Source organism: Dendrobates tinctorius, unplaced genomic scaffold (assembly GCF_039654945.1).
Source record: "Dendrobates tinctorius isolate UK_male_01 unplaced genomic scaffold, ASM3965494v1 ptg000133l, whole genome shotgun sequence".
Classification (NCBI taxonomy): Eukaryota; Metazoa; Chordata; class Amphibia; order Anura; family Dendrobatidae; genus Dendrobates; species Dendrobates tinctorius.
In genome coordinates, this window is record NW_027361801.1 from 2,863,815 (window position 1) to 2,873,008 (window position 9,194).

A 9,194-nucleotide genomic window follows, 5' to 3' on the forward strand; every position below is an offset into this window, starting at 1 on the left:
ATGCGTTTTTTTGAGGCAAGTCGGACGCTCAAAAAATGCAACAGGATGCATTTTGTGCGCCCGAGCGCATACCGCAAAAAAAAACGCATGCGCGGAAAAACGCATACAAACGCATGTGTATGCGCACATAAGTGCATCCCATGCAAAGTATAGGAAAAAAAATCGCATGCGTTTTTTAGCGCTAAAATCCCGCAAAAAAAAACGCAAGTGTGAAACCAGCCTAAAGTTTAATACCTTGAATTCTTCATAACGTGTGGATATTACAACTGGCGACGAGGATGGGATATAATCACCTACTGCTGTGAGTACAGACTATATTTTACCGCTTCACACGCCAGCACCATTGAGAGACTCTATCATGGCTGACTACTTGCACACATTCCCACAATTTGATATGACTGATGTCATTAATCTCTCCCATAACTGGAGAAAATGGCTAAACAGATTTGAGAATTTCCTAGAAGCCATGGACATAAAGGAGGAGAAAAGAAAAAGAGCTTTGCTCCTGCATTGTGCAGGCACAGGAGTCTATGACATATACAGTACGTTACCTGCAGCAGAAACAGACACATACAGCAACTGCACTAAAGCTCTCACTGGCTATTTCAACCCCAAACAGAACATCAGATATGAAAGATATAAATTCAGGATTGCCAAGCAGCTTCCAGAAGAGTCCATAGACACTTATGTCACACGGCTGAAAGAGTTAGCACATGGATGTGCCTTTACAGATGTAGATGATGAAATCCTAACTCAAATAATTGTCACCTGCTCGTCTAATAACCTAAGGCGTAAGGCTCGGCAGCAGGATATCTCTCTACATGATTTGCTCAAAATGGCCCGTGCTATAGAAATAGCAGATCATCAGGCTACCGTAATGGAGAATGGGGATAAATTACATGTGCATAATCTCAAACAGAAAAATTTACCAGACAAACAAGCCCAGAAACAGAAGAAATGTTATAGATGTGGACAGGATTTCCCTCACCACCAGAACAAGTGTCCAGCTATGGGACAAACCTGCAGTAAATGTGGAAAAGGGAATCATTTTGCAGCTGTTTGCAAATCAGCACACTACAAGCCTCCGCTACCTATGACAAAATCTGCAGAGGTAATAGTGATAAATCAGGACACAGAAGAAATGTCTGCGACTGAGAACTATGTGTTCACTACCTCTGTCACTGGTTCAGTACAGTCTCCCTGTGTTACACTCTCAATCTGCAACACTGACATTACCTTTACAATAGATACAGGAGCTTCAGTGGATATCATAGATGGCACTACATATGAACAATTTAAAACAAGGCCAGTCTTACAACAAGTGCAGACTAAAATCTTTCCTTATGGATCTAAAACACCTCTAGCTATAATGGGACAATTTGATGCTGAAATTAGATATAAAGAAAACAGGCAGAAAACCACTTTCCACACATTACAAGGATCGGGAGGATGTCTTCTCAGCTATCACACTGCCTTGGATCTAGGGCTCATCCAGATTATTCATACCATAACTGACCCTGCGGATATGGATGTACAAACTATGGTGAACAGCTTTCCCTCCCTATTTAGTGGTTTGGGAAAACTAAAGGACTCTCACGTACACCTTCATGTGGATGACAATGTTCGTCCAGTAGCCCAGCCTCACAGGCGTATTCCATTTCACCTGAAACAGAAGGTAGAAAAGGAACTCCAATTGCTCATGGATGAGGACGTTATTGAAACTGTTACTGGTCCCACTCCGTGGGTCTCTCCACTTGTGGTAGTTCCAAAACCAAAGACTCCTGATCAAGTGAGACTGTGTGTTGACATGCGCCTGCCCAACACCGCTATACAGAGGGAAAGACATATCTCACCTACGATTGATGAAATTATTCATTTATTAAATGGAGCCACCGTCTTCTCAAAGCTCGACCTCAATAAGGGATATCATCAATTAGAACTGAGTCCAGAGTCCCGATACTTGACCACATTTTCCACCCATGTGGGCCTCAGAAGATACAAAAGATTGACTTTTGAGTCTGCTCAGCAGCAGAAATTTTTCAGGATGCAATAAGGAGTGTCATTCAACACATCCCAAATGCCTTTAATTACAGTGATGACATATTGGTTTTTGGTAAAACTCAAGCTGAGCATAATCCTGCTCTATATGCTATCTTCGAATGTCTGCTTTCTGCTGGACTCACTTTAAACAAAGAGAAGTGCGAGTTTGACAAGGGTTCATTAGAATTCTATGGTCACATCTTCTCGGCAAAAGGAGTACAACCAGACCCCAAGAAAGTGGAAGCTATCAGAACAGCCTCAATTCCACAGGATACCAGTGAAGTGCGTTCTTTCCTTGGAATGGCAAGTTACTGTGCTAGATATATTCCGAATTTTTCAACAATCAGCAATCCACTACGGGAACTTACAAAACAAAGTTGTATTTTTCAATGGTCTCAAGACTGTCAGGCCTCTTTTGAAACAATTAAAAATGAACTCTGCTCGACAACCACTATGGCTTATTTTGATCCAGCTCTTCGAACTGAACTGATTGTGGACGCCAGTCCCGTGGGACTGGGTGCTATTCTAGCGCAGTACAAGGATAACAATCAAAATCCTCACATCATTTCTTATGCAAGTAAGAGCCTAACAAACACTGAAAGAAAATATTCTCAACCTGAAAAAGAAAGCTTGGCAGTTGTCTGGGGATGTGAACACTTTCACTTATTTCTCTATGGAGCTCCCTTCACCATTGTCACAGATCATCAAGCACTTCTTACAATTTTTGGAAATCCCAGAGCTAAAATGCCTGCACGAATTGAACGATGGGGCCTACGTCTACAGGACTACAACTATAAAATTGTTCACAAACCTGGAAAATACAGCAATCCGGCTGATTATCTTTCAAGACATCCTACTAATGATGATATACCTGTGCATTCCTCCATTGAAGAATACCTACGTTTTGTTACAGATCATGCCGTGCCAAAAGCACTTTCTCTTGATCAATTTATAAATGAAACAACAAAAGACAAGACACTCTGTGCCCTAATACAAATCATCAAAAATCGAAGGTGGCTTGAAATTCAAAAGGAAAAATTTCCTGATTCTGAGATTGATCTGAAAGAGTTGAAACTATTCTCAAACGTACGTGAGGAATTATCAGTCACTGAAGAACACCTCATTCTTCGAGGTACCAAACTAGTTGTACCTAAGACTTTGCGTAACTTAGTCATACAGATAGCACATGAAGGTCATTTAGGAATTGTTGGCACAAAGAAGTTACTCAGAGAAAAAGTGTGGTTCCCAAATATGGATCACTTGGTGGAAGAAAAGATTAGACGCTGTTCTACTTGTCAATTAATCACTCCATCATCAAACTTAGAGCCATTACAAATGTCTCCGTTACCCACTGCTGTCTGGGAGGAAGTGGCAGTCGATATATATGGACCATTGCCAAATGGCCAATACATTCTCGTAACAATTGATGAATATTCTCGATACCCTGTCATTTCATTTATCTCTTCAACATCTGCTAATAATGTCATACCAGAGCTGGACGACATTTTCTCGGCATATGGTATTCCAAGAGTGGTCAAAACAGACAATGGACCTCCATTCAATGGACATGTGTTTACACAATTTTCTGAATACTTGGGATTCAATCACAGGAAAATCACACCTTGCTGGCCGCAAGCCAATGGAATTGTGGAACGTTTTATGCGCACTCTGGGGAAGCGTATCAAGGCAGCGAGTCTGGAGCACATCCCACTGAAACAGTCATTATACAAATTCATGCGTAATTACCGCAATACGCCACACTCCACTACTAATGCTGCTCCAGCTCATTTAATGTTCAGCAGAACCCTGCGTATACGTCTCCCTGATGTGACCAGCCATCCCCGACCGAGTGACTCCTCAGTGAGATCCACAGATTTCTCCAACAAACAAGCCATGAAACGTTATGCAGACAGAAGGCGAAGGACACAGTCAAGTGCCATCGAAAGAGGGGATGTCGTGGTGGTACGTCAAAGACCAACCAACAAGACCTCACCTGTATATGGTCCTGCAAAATATTATGTTACTAAAAGGAAAGGCAGCATGATCACAACTGAACGAGATGGACACTCCATAACGCGAAATTCTTCATATTTTAAAGTCATACCGCAGAATGATGACAATGAACTCTCTTGGGTGGAAGATTTGGTATCCGATGGTGGAGAGGACCAACAAGAGGTAGCTGGTCCATCAATAATGAATCCTCTCAATGAGCCCAGACGTTATCCTACACGAGAGAGAAGAGCTCCATCGAGGCTTATTGAAGAAGTGTAACTACAGTTTTGTTTGTTTTTTTTTTTTTTTTTGTTTGTTTCTCTGGTTTTGGAAGTGAACAAATAAGACAAAACGGACATATGATTTCTTTGGACATTTTTCATGTTGTTGCATTTATCAGTAATATGGGTTATTTATATAAAAAAAAAAAAAAAAAAAAGGGGATGATGTAATGTATAATAATTAGATCTGTCTCTTTAAGCAAGCCAGACTTATGGGACTTGGGGGGTGGAGACAAGAGGGATGAGAAGGGAAGTTTCAGTTTCACTTCTGTGTAGCATGGGAATGCAACTGTTATGCTGTGTGCTGGAGGACGAAGAATAAAATATATCTAAAATTTAATACCTTGAATTCTTCATAACGTGTGGATATTACAGTGGCCTTATTGATCAGAAGTATATTACAGTAAAACTGTCGTTGTTACCCAAAGAAAACAAATCACAACTCAGCTTTCATTTTACCAGAGCAGTGTAAGACATCAATGAGGCCCATTGTATGAATCCTTCTCTGCCAATCAGGAGGTATCTCTGCAGAGGGCAGTAGTGTTGCACAAGAGTGTGACCAACATGCTGTATGTACTCAATAGTCAGGACAGCACGGCTAACCTTCTTCTAACTCGTGACTAGAGATGAGCGACTTTGCCTCCGGGAGGGTCAAGTCGGGGTTCAGACCGCCCGACTTTACCAAAAGTCGAGTCGAACGAAATCGGCCGACTATCTGCAAAAGTCGGAGTTCCGACCGAAACCCGACTACCAATGCAAGTTAAGGGGGAATAAAAGTCGGCAGTGAGTGGAGGACAGTAAACACACCTACAGTGCCCATTTCAATGACAATGACATCAATTCTTATTACTTAAGCTTGCCAACCTTAATTTACTTTATAATAGTAACGCATTGAAAACTGGGGGTTATTTGGCTAAAGTTGTGGGGGGGTACAGCCCAGTTAGGGAGGTGGAAAAACTGGCATATGTTGAGGTGTAGGCTGGACGTTCAGCAGCTGCAAATGGAGGAATTGGAGAAGTCGGAGGAAGAGGAGGACAAAGCAAGCCATTTTGCTGGCAACCTATGTGTCATCAGGGGAAGGTGGTACAAAATCCTTTGAAACCCAGGCATGGTTCATTTTAATGAAGGTGAGATCACCTACATTTTGGGTCGACAGCCGGGTCCTTCTTTCTGTCGGGATTGATCCAGCAGCACTGAAGACTCTTTCTGATAGCACACTACCAGCAGGGAAAGCGAGCTCCTGTAAGGCATATTGTGCCAATTCAGGCCAGGTGTCCAGTTTACTGGCCCAGTAGTCAAAGGGGAATGAACTGTGAGGGAGAACATCGATAGGGGAGGAGAGGTAATTTTGAACCATAGTTGACAGCTGTTGTCTCCTGTCAGTTGCAATCGATTCAGTATTACCAGTCGTGTGAGCGTTACTTGAGAAATCAGTCCACAACATGGTCATGAAACCCTTGTCTCCAACGCCACTTCAGCTGTGCACCACGAACACCTCTTCAATGTTGCCCAGTACGGCTCGTGGTAGAACCTGCACCGCTGCTGTGTGCTGGGAATGCCTCTAACAAACGGTTTACCAGAGTTGCTTGTGTGGCGCCCCCAGGGGTATGGTCACCACACTGGCTTTGCCTTCCTCCAGGGGAGGGTAATGTCAGGCTTGGAAGCAGTAATGGGTCTCTCCAGCAGTTAACCTAATGCATGCAACACAGTCCCACTCCGGGCCAGCAGGGGGAACTCTGAACCAGGATTCTGGAGAGGAGTGTCCTCTGAGGGCCAGGAGGAAGAAGGGCAGATAGTCTGCGGTGGGTGAAGTGTGTGGACGGGAGGTGTGAAGCTGAGAGGTTGAGCTGCAGAAGGCGAGCTCCCTCAGCTTGAGAGCGCACACAACTGGAGCCTGGTCTCCATGGTGGTATGGATACTGACGATCCTACCACAGATACCAGAGGAGTAGGAGGCTGTAAATGCCCTGCTCCCAGCAAAGACTTGGGACACAACAGCAATTGAATAGAGAGCCAGGACTCAAGAGAGTAGTCCCTGAGAGAGGCTGCAGCTGTCTGTCATACAAGTAAAGTTCTAGGAACATCTGAAGAGAGGCATTTCAGAGTAACTAAGTACTGGAGTGCTTCACACTACAAAGCGCTAGGAAGGAGACTGCACAGCCCTTCTGCTGAGAGAGAATCCTGATCTGCTTCCAGGCTAACCTGCTCCAATACTATCTGTAATCAGGACTCTGGACTGCATATACTCAGTAAAGGTACAGAAACTACAACCGCTGTGTTTTGTCTGTTCCCTACGCTTTCGGCAATGCTACATCCCCGTGCCAGCTACATCTACACTGCCCTGGGACTACAGCTCCACCTGTGGGGAGCTTTAGCATCTAAGCTGCACATACCATCAGTCCCAGCGGATCTGTATGCAGCGTTGGCCTAACACCATATTTGCCAAACACCACAGGTGGCGTCACGAACTATCCTACCATTAGCTACATCTCCCCATTGCTTGGGTGCCCAGGGCCACGGACCGGGTCACCGCTGCTGTGACACATCCCCCTGACACCGGCCTGCTACCGAGTACCCCACAGCCCTGGGAGGGCAACCCACTTGCTTGTTCGCCAATATTAGCTCTAGGTTCTCCTGTGGCATGATGTTCTGTAATTTGCCTTTATAGCGTGGATCGAGGATGCTGGCCAACCAGTAGTCATCATCCTTCATAATTTTGGCAATGCGGGGGTCCCTTTTTAGGATCCGCAAGAGATAATCACAAATGTGGGCCAATGTTCCAGGTATCAATGATGCACTGCCAGTGATGAGTGGAGGAGCACTTTCTGCCAAATCCACATCCCTCCAGTCATGCCCAACCCCTGTACCTGACCTTGGCAAGCCAACATTTTCTCTTGCCCCTTGAAAAGCATCCTCCTCCCCAAAATAATCATCCTACCTCATCCCGGACAGTTCCCTGAGCAGACAATGCCTGATTGTCATCAAGGCTTCCCTCCTCCTCCTCCTCTGCAGCAGACACCTGATCCTTAATGTGCACCAAAGTTTGCATGAGCAGACACATAAGTGGGATGCTCATGCTTATGATGGTGTCGTCTGCGCTTACCAGCCGTGTGCATTCCTCAAAACACTGAAGGACTTTACAGAGGTCTTTCAGCTTTTACCACTGCACACCCGACAACTCCATGTCTGCCTTCAAACTGCCTGCCCATGTATCCTCCCACAAATGCATTACAGCCTGCTTCTGTTCACACAGCGTCTCAACCATGTGCATGGTGGAGTTCCACCTTGTTGCAATGTCTATGATTAGGCGGTGCTTGGGGAGGTGGAGTGATCGCTGCAGCCTCTGCATACGACTGGAGTCTACGGGCGAGCGGTGGATGTGCGAGCACAGTCTTCGCACCTTATGGAGCAGGGCTGGTAACTCCGGATAATTATTTATAAAGCACTGCACCACCAGGTTCAAGGTGTGAGCCAGGCAAGGTATGTGTCTGAGTTTTACCAGGGCTATGGCCACCACAAAATTACATCCGCTATCACTGACTACCTTGCCTGGCTCAAGATGTAGACTGCCCAGCCATGACTCAGTTTCTCGCTGCAAGTAGTCGGCCAGCACCTCCGCGGTGTGTCTGTTGTCGCCCAAAGACATCATCTTTAAAACAGCCTGCTGCCGCTTACCACTAGCTGTTCGACAGTGGGCCACCTCGTGTGCAACACTGGCAGCTGTGGATGGAGTGCTCGTGTGATTACACTCTGTCGACGAGCTTTCGCTTCTGAAGGAGGAGGAGGCGGAGGGTCGAACGACTACAGCCAACTGTTGCCTATACCGTGGGCTAGGCAGCACTGTCCCACCGCTGCTGTCCTCTGTGGACTCTGCATCCACCACATTCACCCAGTGCACAGTGATGGACGCGTAACGGCCCTGGCCATGCCTACTGGCCCATGCATCTGTTGTGAGGTGCACCTTTCTACTCACTGATTGTTTGAGTGCATGGACAATGCGGCCTCACATGCAGGTGGAGGGCAGGGATGGCTTTTCTAGAAAAGAAGTGCCGAATGGGTAGGTCATAGCGTGGGACAGTGTAGGCCATGAGCTCTCAGAACGCTGCGCTTTCAACCAAATGGAAGGGCATCACCTCTAATGAGATTAGTTTGGCAATGTAGGCGTTCAAAGCCAGTGTACGCGGATGGGAGGATGAGTACTTTCATGTCCTACTCAGAGTCTCTGCTAGGGTGAGCTGGACTTCAGAGCTACATATGGTGGAACTAGCGGTGGACATGGCGGACTAAGGCTACTTTCACACTTGCGTTTTTTTGCGCTGCGTTTTTTGCGCATACAAACGCACTAAAAAAACGCATACAAACGCTGCGTTTTTTTCAGCATTTTTTGTGCGCATGAAGAAAAAAAACGCAGCGTTTGTATGCGTTTTCAATGCGTTTGCGTTTTTTTGGACATTGTCTTCCCACAAAAAAAAATCTAGATAACAATCTTGCAACACACGCCACCAATGGGACATCAGTGGCGGTGTGGTATGGTAATAAAGTATATAGACCCTGTCTGCAGCCGTATTCTTCACATTTGCTTGATTTTTCTCGTGTCAACATGGATCTGCGCTGGAAGAGTTTTCACTCTGCAGGGTAATCAATACAGAGGAGGACAATTTTATATTGCAGGAGGATTTATGTAAACTAGAAGCTTGGGCTGATAAATGGCAAATGAGCTTTAATGGGGATAAATGTAAGGTCATGCACTTGGGTAGAATGAACAAGATGTATAATTATGTGCTTAATTGTAAAACACTGGGCAAAACAGTCACTGAAAAAGACCTGGGTGTATGAGTGGACGACAAACTCACATTTAGCGGCCAGTGTCAGGCAGCTGCTA